The sequence below is a fragment of the Lissotriton helveticus genome, chromosome 1_1 (genome assembly GCF_964261635.1).
Source record: "Lissotriton helveticus chromosome 1_1, aLisHel1.1, whole genome shotgun sequence".
Lineage (NCBI taxonomy): Eukaryota > Metazoa > Chordata > Amphibia > Caudata > Salamandridae > Lissotriton > Lissotriton helveticus.
Window position 1 is genome coordinate 175,189,438 of NC_136057.1, and position 17,045 is coordinate 175,206,482.

The following is a 17,045-nucleotide window of genomic DNA, read 5'->3' on the forward strand; positions in this document are numbered from 1 at the left end:
TAAGTTACTATTTTGTACCATGCAGTTTGCAAACATCTTTTTGATGCCAGTTTATACGTCTCTGTTCTAGATCACAATTGTCACTTATAAACTGCACAGTAACTAAAGAATCTCTGTGACAAAAGCAGTAACCCATTGACCTATGCAGATCAAACACAGTTAAAAAAAAAAAAATACAGGCACACTTTCTTTGCAAGAGGCATATTAACCCTCTGTGCTACATTAAATAAGTCAAGCTTCCACTGGACAAAACTCATCTCTCTCCAGCAGGAACATTATTCACTGGTGTTATCTTGGTCTTGACACTTTTATTGTTGCTCGAAAACTTCTAATTATACTTAGAACATTTGCAGTGCTTTCAAAACTGCTGCCTGCGGACCCCCTGCGAATGTGTCATGGACCCCTAGGGGTCCGCGGACCACAGTTTGGGAAACACTGCTCTAGTCTAAACCACTGTCCTTGTCTGCACCGACCAGTGCTTAATTTATGTAAAATTAAGTGCCATGGCCCTTCTCGGAACGCCACTGCAGCCTGCATCACCCATACCCTGCCAGCGCTGCCAATGCCAGTACCAACATAACACCCTAACTATTGCTCTCGTACAAGTATGAAAACTCAGACTATTTCAGGCTGCACAAAGCGACAATAATGGCTGGAGAGGCTGTTATTCATTTTCAGTGTATATGGACTTAATAAAGATGGTTGTTGAACTCATCTCTAAGATAAAGAGACAGCGCCACCATGTGGTGAACTGTCACTAGAGCTGGTGCTGACAATTAAGTGCCGGTGCTGAGCACCGGAGGCCACCTGCACAAATTAAGTGCTGGCACCGACCTTCCATCACTCACAGACAATGACGCAAGCGTGTCCACCTGTGTAGACCCTCTGAACTCCTGTGTAGACCCTCTGAACGAATGTTCTCTGTACAGACCCTCCAAGATTCCCCACTACCACTAGGAACCCCTATCTGGACAGACCCCCTTGAACCTTTGCACCACTCTGAACCAATGTTCTCTGTACAGACCCTCCAAGATTACCCCCCCCACCAGTAGGAACCCCCATCCTGACAGACCTCCTGAACCAGGCACTTATCTGCACTGCCTGTCCAGCGCCACCCCACATCACTGCCCCTTTTCAGACCCGTGAATCACTGCCCTACTCCACTCCCTGCAGGACTGGCTGCTACCACCTCAGGCCGTCAACAGAACCCCTGAAACCTCTTGCTTAATCTGCAACCCCTTCTTCGTGCACTTTCCCTACTCCAGGCCCTGACACTTTACAGACCCCCTTACACTGTTTTTCCCCACCAGGGTTCAATGCCTCTATCCCAGGCTCTTCCCTCTCCACAGACCCAATTAACCATTGTCATTCTCTGCAATGTTCCCTCAGAACTCACTGTCACCACCCCAAGACCCCCTCAAAACATTTCATACTCTGCGCTCCTTCTCAAGGTCTCAATGCCACCTCCCTACATCCCAGCCCTCCACATCCCTTCTGAGCTCTTCACGTACTCCTTGCGGACCGTCCAACAATGTTTCGGCAGACATACCCATTCTTCATAGACTTCATCAGGGTGATGTAGACGGTGCAAACACTGCTCCTAAGTAACCCTGGGTGTAGTACTAGCTATGCTAACGGAGCATACGTAATTTGTACTAATTCGCACTCTGCAAATTGCACGTAGTACAGTACAAAAACTGTGCTAAATCTCGTAGCGCTCCACTAGCCCCGCCCACGTGCTCCACTCAGCTCATTTTAAGAGTACCTGCTCTTATTTTTTCCAATTTAAAGCACTGGATATTCATATAGTGCAACTGCTACTCCTAGGAGTGTCCTGGCGCTGTTGCCGAAGGGTGACAGCAGGGAACGAGAAGGAACTAGGAGGACCTGGGAAAAAAGCCAGGTTTTCAGCTTCTTCCGACAGACAGGATCGTCTTGATACATCTGAGGGTCAAATACAGCCGAGGCCGCTGCAGGTAAGAGGGGTAGGGCCGGATGGGTGGAGGGGGGGGGGGGGAAGGGGAGGTATTTCGAGAGACGACCACAAGGGAAGATTAATTATTTATTTCATTTTCCCTTGTGGTCGTCTCTCAAAATCCCCCCCCCTTGCCAGCTCCCCCTCCCCAGCCAGCCCCACCGCTCTTCCCTGCGCGGGCGCGGCTGGTCATATATATAGTTCCATTAAATGCATATAATAAATAAACAACAATACCATAGAACTTAGGCAAGACGGTCCCTGATCAAGCAACACGCACAGCATGGCCACACTGGTGCAAATGTACACCGGATCTAAAATCAATATTTAAATATTTGTACGCCATGACTGCTCTGATCGCTCTGTCCCTGACAGAGAAACGGATGGTGTGAAATGTTAAACCTTCACAATGTGATAATTTACATAACACCATGTGAATGGAGCCACCACAGACAGACATATGGCGTGAATTATTAAACCTACCTAATTTGCATAGCATCATTATGAATGGGGCCCTGCAGGATAAATGGCAGGAGTAAACCACAGACTTCCAAGGCAGCACACTCGAGAAGTAAAAAATACTCAATCAGCTGCCCACGGGTTCATATTCAGAATACACTTCAGAGACAATATTCATGATCTGTTCCATGACATCATTTTGTTATATGTGAAAAGTAAAAGACTAAACAGTTACATCAATGTGAGCCTTTCAAGGGTGCAACACAAAAATCACTCAGTGCCTATGTCACCACCACATTCCTTACCCTCATTATACATTGAAGCGTCAACATTTGTGGCACAGTAATGTAATGACAAAAGGAACTCGGGCCTCATTTATGAGAAGTGACGCATCGCTGCGTGAAAGCAGCGATGCGTCACTTCTAAGTGTGCACTCCTTGCGACATACCTGATGCGTCATATTTTCTGTATGACGCATCATGTCGCAAGGAGTTATAGATACGTATCTGTAGGCGCAAAAGTGATGCATTGCTGGAGTGTGTCACAAAAGTGACGCAACTCCAGCAATGTGTTCTTTCACATGGGGTAAGCCCCATGTGAAAGGGCCTGCATTAGTCTTACGCCTGCTATGAGGCAGGCGTAAGATATTGATGCATTTGCGTCCTAGAAGTGGCGCAGTGAAATCTTATAAATTTCACTGTGTCACTTCTATGACCCTTTCTTGCGTCGGAACGCCCCCCCCTGCATACATTATACCTGGCGCAGGTATAATGTGGCACAGGGGCTTACAAAGTGACACATCTACCTCGATTCGTCACTTTGTAAATATTAAGTTTGGGCAAAATTTGCGAATTGGCGGTATGCGAATTGGCGCGAAAGCGAATTCGTGATCCGCAAAATCCACGAATTTGTGCGAATTTGTGAATTTTTTTATTTTTGCGTGTTCGCGGGTTTTTTTTTCAGGGCAGCCAACGCAAAGTTACCCATGCGGTCGTACATGGGCGCGGCCATCTTGTTTTCAGTGTTCGCATTGCGTATTTCCGTTTCCGAGCACTACTTGCATGCTCACATTATGCGCGGGGCGCGATTGCGTGTTCGCGTCCATTTGTGCATGCTCAAAAAGTCTCGCGCGATCACGCCATGACGTACTCGCAGTCGAAAAGTCTTGCGCGATCACGCAGCAAGATCGAAAATGGCGCAGCGCACGCAAACCGGTGGGAAGAAAACAACTCTGCGAACTCAGAATCACGGTAAGTCAACGCCGCGTGCGCAAGATTGTATTTTTGAAGCGCGACCAAGCTAAATAAATTTGCAAACTCGCGAATTGTGGATTTTGGGCCAATTTCGCGCGATTCGAAAAACGTATGGCCCTCATCAGCTCGAGCACACACCCAAGTGCCACCTACATTCATCCCACCTCCTTCTTAATCTCAGCCACTTCTTTCTGAGCTCCATATCCACCTATTCTAGACTCCTACCCACCACCATCACTGAAACCACTGCACCCTCAAACCATACATTGTCACCCTCCTCCCTCTTTGTAGGTAAGTGGATTTGTATAGTGTGAACCTGGCCTCAAGGCAGCAGAGCAGGTTCACATCCATGGCCTCTCACAAACCTCTGTCCATCCACGCGATCATGTGTCTTTACGTCACCTTTGAGTTGACCAACTTGACTTCTGCCGCAAACTTTGCTGTTATCCAGATATTCAGAATTATAGAGTATTTGACGCCCCTGCTAAGTTTCTGTAAATGAAGGCCCTTCATTGGCATTCATTCATTCATCCCTTGACTAATTCACACCCATTGTTCCACTTTCACCCTGGCGGGTTGCCCCTGTCTTACTGCAAAGGCGCCCCTTAAACCATCACAAGCCCTCTGCTCTTCACATCTTTCTAGACTTCTTTAGTTTGTTAGGTGTCATCCATCGCACCCGTTCAGGGTCGGACTGGGACACAAAATAGATCAGGGCAGTGAAATAAAAGGGGTCCCCATTAGCGAACCTAGGGCCTCATTTATAAAAAGTGACATATAGCTGCGTGAAAACAGCGATGCATCACCTCTCAGTGCGCCCTCCCTGCGACATGCTGGATGCGTCATATATGACGCATCATGTCGCAAAGAATTACAGATTCGTCAGTATTTCTGATGTATCTGTAGGCGCAAAAATTACCCATTGCTGGAGAGTGCCACAAAAATCAAGCAACTTCAGCAATTGGTCATTTAACATGGGCAAGTCCCATTTCAATGTGCCTGCGTCAGTCTTACGCCTGCTGAGAGGCAGGCGTAAGATATTGATGCTTTGGGTCCTAGAAGTGGCGCAGTGGAATCTCATAGATTTTACTGCATCACTTCTACGAGGCTTACTTGCGTCAGAACGCCCACCCTGCATACATTATACCTGGCACAGGTATAATGTGGCACAGGGGTTTACAAAGTGATGTATTTACCTAGATGCGTCACTTTGTAAATATGACGCAACATGGTGCATTTTTCACGCCGCTGGTGCGTCACAAAAAGTGATGCACCAGCGGCGCAAAAGTGACGCAAGGGCTCATAAATAAGACCCCAAATATCTAAAGAAAGTGGCCCACGTTAATAAATCAGACCAGTTTTGAACTTGTGAAGACACGCTGTATGGGTATTTTGCACAGCATAGGAGCTTGCATGCTTTTGTGTTTGCTGCAGGCAAGGCTTGTAGTAATATTGGAATTCAACGGTAAAATCCACCACACCTAGTCATAAAACAGGCACACAAACTGCTAAAAAAAACGGCCCACATATTCACCTGTCACACCAGCCCATCTGCCAATAACTAATTGCTCTATGGGGCTGTCGAACCCTACACCTGGTGTCTTGTGAGGTCAAAAGTAGCGGTGTGCAAAATGTAAACTGCGGGCCCGATTCACAGAATGAACTTAAGACTCAATCCTAAACTTACTACTATTTTGGTATTCCCAGAATGCACTTACTACTTTTGGCATTCACAGAGTGAATTTACTACTTTTGGTATTCACAGAAGTTAGGATTTTGTCTTAAGTTTATCTTAAGACAGACTTAAGACAGACTTAAGTTAGTCTGTCTTAAGTCTGTCTTAAGACAAAATCCTAACTTCTGTGAATACCAAAAGTAGTAAATTAATTCTGTGAATGCCAAAAGTAGTAAGTGCATTCTGTGAATACCAAAATAGTAGTAAGTTTAGGATTGAGTCTTAAGTTCATTCTGTGAATCGGGCCCTGTGTACCTAAAATTTTACAAAGTTGACCAGGCAACAAAAAAATGTACTTGTTTTTGCTGAAACATTTTCTCATAAACGTTTTTGAGGGAAAATTATCCAGCTAAAAGTAAGATTTTCCATGGATTTTCTTGCAAAAAAACCCTGCCTTTGATTTTTTTTTTAATTTTTGTTTAATTTACACCTTAGCAAAGGTTGAAAAGGTTCCATAAAAATTTCACAGTGGGTGCATGGAATTTTTTACATCTTGATGCACTGTGAGCTGTTTTCCCGCCGTCTCTGACTGTACGCAGTTGAATGTCTGCGAGGCTGCTTACTGGCTTCTTGTTGGTGACGTGGTATTAGTTTGAGATCTGATAAACCCACAACATATCTTTCACAACCACACAGCTGCGCTGTCTGGTAGGCACGACCTAGAAATGACAAAATAGCGAAATAATTCCGCTCCAAAATGTGCAGCTGAATGTCCCTTCATTTGCCTTTTCTTGCTGCATAATGTAGTACCAAGGCCTAGGGGTGCCGGTCCCGCGCTCTACGGCTGCACAGGCCACATTACAGCCATGCAAGTATCCCCTAGACGTGCCTTGAGTGTGACTAAAGCAGAGGCCACTGAATTATGTGGCAGGGGAGGGCCACGTTATTTATCTATGAGGCAGCGCACTGAAGCGGCTGGTATGCGCGGAGCGCTAGCAAACACAGATTAGTAAATAGCCGAATTCTGAGGGCCCGATTCACAGAATAAATTTAAGACTCAATCCTAAACTTACTACTATTTTGGTATTCACAGAATGCACTTACTACTTTTGGCATTCACAGAATGCACTTACTACTTTTGGCATTCACTGAATGAATTTACTACTTTTGGTATTCACAGAAGTTAGGACTTTGTCTTAAGTTTGTCTTAAAACAAACTTAAGACTGACTTAAGACAGATTTAAGACAGACTTAAGACAAAATCGTAACTTCTGTGAATACCAAAAGTAGTAAGTTCATTCTGTGAATACCAAAAGTAGTAAGTGCATTCTGTGAATACCAAAATAGTAGTAAGTTTAGGATTGAGTCTTAAATTCATTCTGTGAATCGGGCCCTGAGTGCCGGCGGATGGGCACGTGTACCACAGACTGTGGCAAGTCCAATGGCTCCTCACCGCAATTCCCGGTGACCCTGCGGATGTTTTCAGGGCCCCTGGAGGTGGGCTGGGGCGGAGAGAGCGCCCTTTGTGGTCCGCTGAAAATGCCCAATTCTGACCAGGGACTTTTCTAAAAGTCACACAAGGTGGTCGCCAGACCCAGGGGCGTAGCTAGCTATAAACGTGCAACAGGTGCAGTGACACCGGCGCCCTGAGGTCTGAGGAGTACACTAAACCCCGATTACTGCTGCGTTTTGCTCCCCAATCCTCCCTCTTCATGCCCTTGAAAAGATGGCAGGTTTGGGCAAGGGTTGGCGAGGGAAGGGGCTGAGGGAATGCCTTTGGAGGCCTCCCTCCCAAGTGAGGGGGGAAGTCTGCGTGTGTGTGTGGGAGGGTGAGAGGAGGGGGCACAGGGAAACTCTCCCAGCCACAAAATGTTCTGATGAGTGACTGTGGTTTGGAGACTGGGCAAATGTGGAACTTGAGAAGTGGAACCCGCCAATCTTCTGTGGGGTGAGTCATGCGCGAGCCCCTTCCCCTCCCCCCTCCAGTGTCTCTCCTGTGCATTCTCTTATTTTATTTTATTTATGCGTTTTTATATAGCGCGGACTTTACCCGAAGGCGTCAGAGCGCTTCACAATAGGAACAGTAATAATACATGAGGAGAAAATTACAAGTGAACAAATTACAAAAGCAGACGTTAAGTTACATGAGGCAAAAGTGACAATTGTGAGCAAACAAAATACAAGAGGAGCAAACGGTACATTACAGAAGGAAAAAGCGACATGTGTGCAGGTCACAAGAGAAACAAAGTACAATTAGAGGTATAATACTGCAATATATGCTAGACACTTAAACACAAGAACAAACGTTACGTAGGCAATGGTGGCACTTGTGCAAGTATCAAAAGCAAACTAAATGTGAGAGGTAGCAAACAGTGTGTTACAAGAGAAAAGTGGCGGGTGCATGTTACAAAAGAGTACCAAACACAGGTACAAGGGTAATACTGCAATAAATGGCAAACACTCCAACCACAAGAACACACTTCCATAGGGATGTATGACATTACAACGCGTGCTTTTACCATGCATGCCTTTACATCGCAGTTTTTACAACGCATGCTGTTACAACGCATAGCGTTAAGGGGTGCTGGATAGTGAATATTTTAATTTACTATTCCAACTCCAGTCCCCGTGGATAGCAGGGAAGGTGTTGGATAGTAAATTAAATCCATTCCCTATCCTAGAGCGCCCCCCAGCGCAATGCGTTGTAATGACATGCGTTGTAATAGTTGCGTCGTAAAGGCACTCCGTGGTAAATGTTGCGTTGAAAAGGATGTTTCCCCTTCCATAGTCATGGAGAATAGAGTTTTCAGTAATGGGAGGTCTTCCTTCAGATAATAGAGAGGGCGTGCATTAATTTTGAAGGTGTCTGGCCCGCCTCCTACCAGTTATGTGGTAAGAGGTACAGCTACCATCTTTACTTCCAGCAAAATCCGAACTTTAAGCCCCACTCGATGAAAACGCGATAAACTCATTTGCAGCGCGGGGAATGCTGCATGATACTTACCGAGTACCAGTAAACAATTTGTAAAAAAAAATAGGTGCCAGGTCCCTCGTCAGGAGGCCACTGCTGCCTGTGCCACCCTGTGCCCCTGCCAGCGCTGCCAATGACAGTACCACAGAACCACTAATCATCACAATGCTACAAGTGTGACAATTCTGACTATTCCAGGCCCCACAGCTGCAAGAATGGCTAGGCCGGCAGGTATCAGTTATTTTAAGGTAGATTGAATTAATAAACAACTGTTGTTGTGCTAACCTCTAAGTTAGACAAACAGCGCCACCATGTGGCAGACGGTCCCAAGTGCCTGTGTTGGCAATTAAGTGCCAGTGCCGAAAACCGGAAAAGACCAGCTCAAATTAAGCACTACTGAGTACACAGTACACACCCATAAGCCCGCCCACCTAAGGTCTGACAAAACTGGTCACCCCTTACTACTCAAGTACTGAAACCCACATGCAGCTCTAACATGCACCTTGATCATAACTAAGGCTCCTTGTTTTCTGTTTATACAGATTTTTTACAGATAAATACAGACAGAAAACAATCGGCCAGATTCATGAAACGAAAATCGGCTCACAAAGGGCCAGATTCTGAGAATCTGGCCCTTTGCGAGCGCAATTATTGCATTTGGGATTCATCATCCCAAATGCAATAATCACTATTATAGTATTCGCTATTGTGCCAGGAATTGCATTTAAGGAATCTCTATTAGAGATTTTTGAAATGCAATTCATCAACCAATTTTAAATTGCGAATTCGCTATATTTGGCCGCTATTTACCACGAAGTCTGACTTCGTGGTAAATAGCGAAAATATAGATTAAAGCACTTTAGTGCATTTTTTTCTTTTGCATGTTACACACACACATGTCCTTTGGACATGTGTGTGCGCAACACCTGTGTAATGTTGCATTTATGGGGTGCTACAGGGTGTCCTTTGGACACCCCTGGCACCCTTGAAATCGCTTCCTTATTTGCGATTAGCTAATTGCTAATCGCAAATAAGGAATAACTCCCCATTCATTCCTATGGGCCTTAGGCCCATAGGAATGAATGGGGAGTTATTCCTTATTTGCGATTAGTAATTAGCTAATCGCAAATAAGGAATGTGTAGGAATCGCAATTTATTTAGCAATTCCTACATGAATCCCGTTTTGCAAGTCCTTAATAGCGATTCCTTATGAATCGCTATTAAAGACTTGCAAAACGGCCCTTTCATGAATCTGGCAGAATGTGTTTTCTGTCTGCATTTATTCTTAAAGGAGATGAATACAGAAAATTGTGCTTCTTTGAATGAACCTCCGTGCTGTCATTCATGCATTATAGCCAACAGCTGAGCAGATTGACAGCATGGAAAATGAAAAAACAGGATGAAATTACTTTAAATAATGGCATTTGTCAACATGCATTTGTGGTATAATGCTAATATTTACCAGTGGATGTATTAGTATGTAACATTTGGTAGCCTAAATAGTGAAAATATGACAGACATCAAAGTATGAGTGTACCTCGAACATTTAAATAAATATGGAAATGTACAGTTTTACAACATAATTTTTATGCAAAACCCAAAATAAATATAGATAAATACAGATAAAATGGCCCAAAAATAAATATGGATAAATACAGACGGAAATGTTAAAAACATAAATACCATAAAACCGGGAGCCCTAATCCTAACTTACCTCACCCTTTACTACTCCAGTACCACTTCGATCATATCCTACCTCACTACTCCAGTACTGATCCCCACACAAAGCTCTGACATGCACCTCGATCATAACTTACCTCACCCTTATTACTCCAGTACTGAAACCCACACACAGCTCTGACATGCACCTCAATCATATCCTACTTTATCCTTTACTAATCCAGTACTCATATTCTGACAATGAACCCTAATCCTAATTTACCTCATGCTTTACTACACCAGTACTGAAGGTTACACAGAGTTTGACAATGCACCTCAACTCAAATTTATTTTTCACTATTGCGAGGCCTACCTCTCCCATAAGATAACATTGGGGTTACTTTAGTACATTCAATAAGTAAAACATCCAAATAGGAACTGATAAATTGTTCATGTTTGGTGTCTTTGGAATTGTAATCAAAATTCCTCTTTTGTGGTAAAGTCGAATTTTGTATAACACATTTGAAAATGCCACTTTAAAAAAGTTAACACAACAAGACTTTAAAAAGCTGCCATATTCCTGCCTTAGCCATTTAGTGTCTACAGCATGTCTCTTAGTTACCGGAATAGTTATAGTGGCAATGGCAGTTGATCTTTGTGTATTCCAGGTCGGTGGCAGCGCCTGGTTTCCGCTGGGAGCCTAGCATGCTTAAGGGGCAAACACTGTAAAACGCTAATCTATTTTATTTCTCCTGTTTCATTGCGGCGCTCTGCTTGATTAAGAGGCAGGCGCCTAGTTTTTAAAACATCTCTGTTGTTTTTAAAATCATAACGTGTGCTGTGTTATTACCTGTGCCCCCATCTGCCCCGGTCCATCGCGGCTCCTTCTGCCGTTTGTGTGGAGGGCGGCTCTCTCACCGCGGCTCTTCGTGCCGATCAGGTGGAGAGCGGGCGCCATATTGGGTGGAGCCTGAAGGGCACTCTGACCCGAGTCAGCGGTCCAGCTGCCCAAGGCTCACTCCCATAAAGCGGTTGAGGAATACTGGGCTCATGTGGTTTTCCAGGTCAGTGGCAGCGCCTGGTTTCCGCTGGGAGCCTAGCATGCTTAAGGGGCAAACACTGTAAAACGCTAAACTATTTTATTTCTCCTGTTTCATTGCGGCGCTCTGCTTGATTAAGAGGCAGGCGCCTAGTTTTTAAAACATCTCTGTTGTTTTTAAAATCATAACGTGTGCTGTGTTATTACCTGTGCCCCCATCTGCCCCGGTCCATCGCGGCTCCTTCTGCCGTTTGTGTGGAGGGCGGCTCTTCGTGCCGATCAGGTGGAGAGCGGGCACCATATTGGGTGGAGCCTGAAGGGCACTCTGACCCGAGTCAGCGGTCCAGCTGCCCGAGGCTCACTCCCATAAAGCGCAATTTGTCTCCGAGAGCGCAGCGGGCGCGACGGTGGCGCGTCGAAGGTGCGCCTAAGGTAAGCCCGTCTGCGCCCGTCTGCGGCCGATCGGGGCCAGGGGCTACAGATTATGGCCAAAAATGTATCTACTCTGCCTCTGACCTACTAACATTGAGACCTCTTGCGCATCTTTGTCCCCCCCTGCCCCTGCCTACATTAAAACGCACCTCCCAACATGGTATTTCCAAAGTCAGGACCTCCTTGGCTGATGTCAAGTCTAGGAAACTCCCGCGTATTAGCTCCTCTTCCCCTGCTATCCCATTGATGGAACTACGTTGTATCTATCTCAATACACGTTCCATGACCAAACATCAACTAGATATATTCTTACTGCTAACGTCTGAGAAACCGGATATTCTTTTATTAACAGAAACTTGGCTTACTCAGGATTCATTGCCAGATATCCTTGCCTCACTTCCCTCTGATTACTATATTATTACTGCTAACCGTCCATCTGGTAAAGCCGGCGGGGGAGTAGCTGCCATTATTCATAAACATCACAAATTTTCTAAACTTCCCTCCCTGGATCTTGCTGACACTGAGAACATTGTCATTAAGACCGACACTGATAGCGGAGCCCTGTTACTGGTTCTGCTATATCGTCCTCCACAATATATGTCTACTTTTCCTTCATTGTTAGCAGAACAACTGGCCTCTTATGTGACTCATTACCCAAAATTCGTTCTATTTGGGGACCTTAATTATTGGTTTGATAATACAGCTGTCGACTCCCAGGCAGCAGAACTTATGTGTTCAATATAGTGAATGATCTCTGTAATAGCGATAGAACAGCCCCCCTTGTAACTCCCACACAAAAGCTGTGTGATTCTTTAAATGACTTTTTTATAGATAAAATCATCACTATAAAACAGAGCATAAGTAATTCCATTACCCTGGCCCCACTAGATGACACTTTTAACAACCCTAGTACACTAGATACTCTCCCTCCTATCGATTTAATTTTTTTTTCAGAACTCCTGTCCCGCATTAAGGGCCTCATTATGATGGAGGATGGAGGCGGAAAATCCTCTGCGGACTCACCAAAGACCCACCGCCGCATTACGATGGCTGGTGGGTCTTGGTTTCTGTCCGCCGCTTTTCCGCCGCGGTCGGATTACAACCGCGGCGGAAAAGCTCTCATTTGGCTGGCAGTGTCTATCAGACACCGCCAGCCGAATTAGGATGCATTTCTAAACATGCTTTTCCGCGGCGGTTTTTCCGCCGTGGAAAAGCATGTGTACTTTTGATTTTGGGGGCCCGTTGCGGGCCCCTAGGGTGTTGGCGGGTGGGGGGTGCACATGGGCGGTGCCTGCCGCTTTGTGCATGTAAATGTTAAACATGCACTTTTAACATTGCGGCGGGTGCTGCTTGAAGCAGCACCCTCCGCAATGTTAAATATCCAGGATGTGACGGCCAGGGTGGCGGTCACATCCTAATCGCACATGAGGGAACGCCGCAGCCCATGCGGACGTTCCCTCATCCTCTGGGGCGTCCGTCCGCGATCCTAATGAGGCCCTATGGGCCTGGCGGTCACATCGTGGATATTTAACATTGCGGAGGGTGCTGCTTCAAGCAGCACCCGCCGCAATGTTAAAAGTGCATGTTTAACATTTACATGCGCAAAGCGGCAGGCACCGCGCGGTGCCTGCCGCTTTGTGCATGTAAATGCTGGGGGGTACCATAGGTACCCCCCATGTGCACCCGCCAACACCCTGGGGGCCCGCAACGTGCCCCCAAAATCAAAAGTACTCATGCTTTTCCACGGCGGAAAAACCGCCGCGGAAAAGCATGTTTAGAAATGCATCCTAATTCGGCTGGCGGTGTCTGATCGACACTGCCAGCCAAATGAGAGCTTTTCCGCCGCGGTTGTAATCCGACCGCGGCGGAAAAGGGGCAGACAGAAACCAAGACCCACCAGCCATCGTAATGTGGCGGTGGGTCTTTGGTGAGTCCGCAGAGGATTTTCCACCTCCTCCGGGCCGGAGGTGGCTTCCGCCGGCCCGGAGGAGGCGGAAAATCCTCCATCATAATGAGGCCCTATGTCTGGTTCACCTGATGATATCTGTCCATCTCACATTTTCAGAGAGTTAGGCCTAGCTATCCCACAAGGTATCCTCCCCTTCCTAAATGAGTCACTTTTGCAGGGCAAGGTTCCAAGCAGTTTTAAGAATGCACTGTTAATCCCCCTGATAAAGAAACTCGATATTGACCCACATGATTTGACTAACTATAGGCCGATTTCCCTCCTGCCCTACCTATCCAAAATCTTAGAAGCCCATGTCTCTTGCTGCCTATCGAATTTTATCGAAAATTCGGCATATCTGGAGCCGAACCAGGCAGGCTTCCGTCCTTGTCACTCTACAGAGACTGTGATTCTCGCAGTTCAAAACACTCTTAGATCTAATGCGGATAAGGATGTCCATCAGGCTCTTGTGCTCCTGGACCTGTCGGCCGCGTTCGACGCGGTTGACTATTCCATTCTTGTCAACCGTGACGAGCAGGCCGGCCTCAGGGGTTCTGCTTTGAGTTGGATAACCTCCTTCATTACTGGGCGCATGCAATACGTGAGATTGGGGACCTTTACGGCTCCCAGAACCCCGTCCACTTGCGGGGTCCCGCAAGGATCCTCTCTGTCCCCTTTATTGTTTAATTTATACTTACGTCCATTATTATATTCTTAAAAAAATTATGAAGTTACTATTTTTAATTACGCGGACGATCTTCAGCTTGTTTTCCCTCTAAATTCCGCAGACTCTGTGACTGAATTTCAGAACACCATGGTTCACATTCAGAGATGGATGAACCTGAACCATCTCAAACTGAACCCGGGCAAGACAGAATTGATCTTGCCCGGGAAAAGTGAACTCAGCTGGGGCATTCACTTCTGGCCACCTGACATGGGGGCTCCGCCCATCAAATCCTGCTCGGTCAAGAGCCTTGGGGTGATGCTTAATGAAGATCTGTCACTCAAAGGTCAGGTAGGGGCGGTTGTATCCTCAAGTTTCTTTCAACTTAGAAAGATAAAAAAATTGCCTATTTACTGACATACTCTGCACTTATTCAGGTAATCATTGCCCTTGTTTTGTCCCGACTGGACTTCTCAAACAGTCTTTATTTGGGACTCCCAGCGGGTCAGCTTAAAAGATTGCAACTTGTTTCAGAATCAGGCGGCCAGACTTATTTGTAAACAACCGAAATGGCAGTCTATCAGGCCTAGCCTACAAAAATTACACTGGCTACCTGTGGCTCAAAGAGTTGAGTTCAAGGCAGGTTGCATTATCTTTAAGGCTCTGCAGAGTAAGGGTCCTAAATTTATTAGGAAAATGGTACTTAAGTATGCCCCTTCACGTAACCTGCGCTCCGCTTACAAAGATTTGTTAGTTGTTCCTCTGTTTAAGAAGAAACGGCAGGGAGGGAGTTGTTTCCACTTTCTAGCTGCCACTTTCTGGAACTCTCTACCACAGTCTCTGAGACAGTGTGAAGACCTTCTTACTTTTAGATGTTCTCTTAAGACGTGGTTATTCAGACAGGCCTACCCGTAGAGTAGTGTGTTGGGTGTCCTACAGAGCATTGTGTTGTGTTTTCCATCCCAATAGCGCCATGAAGCCCACGGGCGTACAAGCGCTTAAGAAATAAATATTAACATAACATAACATATTCTTCTGAGACAGCCTCAATAGAGAGCTAAGATGTGCTTGAACGGGCCATCACTGGCAGGAAACTGGGGGCGGAGCTGGGAACAACCCTTCTTAGACCTTATTAGATTGTCTACTGCATTCACACAGAGGATTGCCGAGGCAGTGGTGTCAGGAAACCTGAGCACTTCAAAAGCAGTCCTCTAGAGGTTTCTCCCATTTCAAAGAGGGCACCAGGTACAAATATTGGACCTTATACAATAACTCTTTAGTACATTTCTGGGCCCATGGAAGGCTCTGCCACTCTGTTGGACCACTGATCTGAAGTGCATGTAGCCCTGCTGTGCTGGCCTGCTGCCCCACTACCCTCTTGCCTGGGCGAGAAGGACTGGATCCAGTAACCTGTACCCAGGAGCACCAGAGTGACTCCAAAGGCAACTCTCTTGTAACCAACACCTGGATTTTTCAACTGTGAACCCTATCTTGCCAAGTGGTGCCACCCCAGTCCTTAAATCTTGAAAGTGGGTCTGAAGGTGCTTTGCCAGACCATCTGTGGATCCAGCAGAACTAATGCATCTTATCTGCAGTGCATTGCCTTTGCTGCATTGACTTTCCCGGGGCCAGGGCATCACATCACACTCAAATCCCGCAGCCTCTTTGAAACCACTACTGTGCAACACATCCTCAATGCAGGCCCTCACATCACAAGCCACTAGTTGATGGCAGGCTCAATGATGATGCAGGACTCTACATCACAAGCTTGCAGCTTCTTCAGAACTAGCCAGTGCACAATGCATCCTCGATGTAGGACTTTGCATTGAAAACCCGCTCATCGATGGCCTCCTTGATGATGACACAGGACCTCGCATCCCAGCCCCGCAGCTCCTCGTAACCGATGCTGCATGATGCATCTCCAGCCCGGACCTCGCATCGCCTCAACTGCATGATGCACCATTGACGCAGGACTTCGCACTGCTCCGCAAGCAGGATTTAAAGTATTCTTGTTTAGTGGACCTAACTAGGCCCTGTAGCCAGACCGCACTCCATCGCAGTGAACCTGAACTTGTGACTTTGTCCGGTCCAGCCCGACCAGATCACCACAGTTGGCACTTTGCGCTTTTTGGTGCTATATTCACTGAAATCTTTAAAATTGCATATCTCTGATTCTACAGATTGGATTTTTGTCATTTTGGTCCTGTTTTATTTATTAAGTACATTGTACTCTATTTTTTAAAATTGGAGTGGGAACACATTTCTTGCGTTGTGTTTTTACTGTATTACTGCTTGAAATCCTGTATAAATACGTTACACATTGCCTCCAAGTTAAACTTGACTGCTTTTGTGTGAAGCTACCAGAGGGTTAAGCCTAGGTTAATTTGATGTTTGCTTGTGACTTCACCCTGACAAGGATTGTGCTTCCTGCCTGAATAGGTTTCTACCCCCCTCGACCAGTAACTCAGGGGCATATTACCAACAACTAGCGATATTTATCGCTAAATGCGCTCAGCGACTTCTTTTTTTTATCGCTGCCTATCGCTGGATATTTTAGCAACGTTTTTCTCCATAGCGCTAAAATATCCAGCGATAGCGGCGTAATGCGAAAATATCGCTGAGAATATAGCGATATTCTCGCATTAGCGACGAAATGCTCTTAGCCATGTTATCCACCTCCCATTGGATAACATGGCTAAGAACTGGTCAGAGCAGGCGTTAGTTTTTGGCGATAGCGGGAATATTTCCATCGCTACGCCAGCCTTGTGAATAGGCGATAGCGACGTTATCGACTGCTTTCAGTCGCTAACGGGTTGGGTACGCCCACTTTGCATGTCATCAGCGATAAATATAGCTGACATGCAAAGCGGGCCCAAACCGCTCGCTATCGCCTTCAAGCTGTCGCTAACTGCTGTTAGCGACAGCTTGATAATAGGGTAATAGAATTTTCGCCGCTTACCGGCGAAAAGTGCC